Here is a 2,500-nt window from a genome sequence, read left to right on the forward strand (position 1 = left end):
CCTTCCCTGCACTCTCTTGTGCATACCCGTTGTGCCCCTAGCCGTTATTTTTCCAGGTTGTCTTCCTGCCCCGGAGTCTTTAAGTAGTATCATCTCTGTTTTTGTTTCCGAGATCTCTAGTTCCTGCTCTGTTGTCCATTCAATCATTAGGTCCGTATAGCGTTGCCCAGCTCTTTCAACCTCTCGTCGGCTATCCCCCTCAGCAAGTATTATAACATCGTCCGCATAGGCTATTACTTTACATTGAACACTTACCAGTGTATTAAGGAGCTCATCCATACAGAGATTCCAGAAGGAGGGTCCCAGTATCGAACCCTGGGGGCATCCTTTATACACACTTCTTGTGACCATTTTATAATTGTCCTGTATTGTCACCCTTCTGTTAGTCAAATAGCTTTTCACAATCTTGAACACATTACTGGGACACCCTCGCTCTGTGAGCTGTTTGAGCACCCTAGACCATTGAAGGTGGTCAAAGGCCCCCGTAATATCAAACAGCAGCCCGTACACCATGTTCTTATCACTATTCTCAACCAGTTTTCTCAACTCCACAATCGCGTCCTCGGTTCCGAGCCCCATGGTGAATCCATACTGCCGGGTTGACCTAAAGTGAGCATGTGCTAACTGCGGTGTTAATCGTAGCTTTATCAGTTTTTCCAGGATCTTGCTCAAAATTGACAGGAGGCATATCGGTCTATACGATTTGACGTCGTTTGGGTCCTTTTCAATTCCTTTTAGTAATATTCTAATTATCCCTTCCTTCCACTGTCGCGGGAATACACCAAGCCTCAGGCAACTATTGTATAACTTAACGAGGACCTTAATCATTTTTGTTCCAATTGCACACTTGAGCATTTCAACCTCAATAAGATCTCTGCCTGGAGCTTTCTTATTTTTTAAAGACAGTACTGCCCTTCGCACTTCCTCCTCAGTCCACTCGCATGCTTCAGCTTCGTTTTGGCTCTGCTCTGGTTCCTCTACGTTTGCGGCGAGGGGTTCCGTACCAAACAACCCATCAAGAATCGCAGTTGCTGTGTCTTCCCAACTTTTGGTATACCCATCCCTAGTTCTGATGCTGGCCATTGCCATTGCGGGCAGCACCTTATCACTTGACACCCTATATATGTGTCCGTATATCTCCTTATTCCCATGCATTTCAACATAGTTTTTCCAGCTGGTGGATCTGGCCTCTTCTATTTCCTTCTTGTAGTTCCTCCTAAAGGTGCTTAGTTCTCTTTGGGTATTGGCCCTTTCCCGCTCACTCCTTGCTCTCTGGTGGGCTCGTCTTTTCCTATATAGCTCTCGTTTTTTCCTCGTTAGTTCTTGTGTCCACCATGGCACTGATCTTTGGTATCCTCTCTTACGTGGGATGCATCCTCTTGTAGAGGCCTTCATAACCGAAGTTATCCTGTCAACCATCTCGTCGATCTCATTCTCACTATCCAATTTGGTGGTCATAAGTGGCTCGGCTCTTATATCAATATTTTTCGCATAGGTTGCCCAATCTGCCTTATTGACATTGTACCGCTTTTGCTTTATTAGTGGTCTTGGGGGTTCCTCTGACGCTAGCTCGAACATTATTGTCCTATGCTCGCTGGATGTCTCGTTTTCCAGTACTTGCCAGTTCATTATCTTGTTCTCTATTGTGTATCCAACAAACGTGACATCAATGTCTCTATTTCCCTCGACATATGTGCAGAGTTGCCCAGGAGTATTCGCTGGTACTATGTCACGACGTATTATTAATTCTTCAAAGCATTGCCCGTTCTCATCAGTTGCGTCAAGTCTGTGACACCACAGCGGCGAGATACCGTTAACGTCGGCACACACTATTACCCTATTAGTGTTAATAAAGTCGAGGACATTCTCCAGCTGCTGTGCATACATCTCGATCGGATCTCTATACTGGCAATAAAGGCTTACAACATAAACCCCCCCGAGGGGGCCCTCAATATGTGCCGCGACGCAGTGAGAGGTGCTGACGCCGGTTAGTGCGGTTGCCGTTAGATCTTTATTTAGTACCGCAATACATGCCCATGGGAACTCCTCGCCCCTATTTCCTGTTATGATTACGTTGTTGTACCTCTCCAAGCCGACTACTTTACCCTTGTATGCATACATTTCTTGTAATAGTAGCACATCAATACCTCTTTCATATGCTGACTGTAAGCATTCGTCTGTCGCGTTACGGCTTCTACCCAAATTAGCTTGCATGAATCTCATTGTTCTACATTGCGCCATAATCAGTTTGGATAGTGACTCTCTTAACCGCTGCTATATATGAAGGGCACTTACTGTTGGCTGCGTGATTGTGGGGTCGTTTCTGTCGCTTACAGAGTGCACAGCAAACTGGCTTGTTCCTATTTTTGCACTCATTGTATTTGTGTCCATCTTCTGCGCAGTGACTGCACGTGTTTTCTTCTGCATTACAAAACTTAGCTATGTGACCAAGGCTCTGGCACTTGTAGCACCTTGAAATGCTACAAAAGTCACTGACTCT

The sequence above is a fragment of the Copidosoma floridanum genome, unplaced genomic scaffold, assembly GCF_036245765.1.
Source record: "Copidosoma floridanum isolate Cflo_tuat_1 unplaced genomic scaffold, Cflo_Japanese_pri ptg000065l, whole genome shotgun sequence".
NCBI classification, from domain to species: Eukaryota; Metazoa; Arthropoda; class Insecta; order Hymenoptera; family Encyrtidae; genus Copidosoma; species Copidosoma floridanum.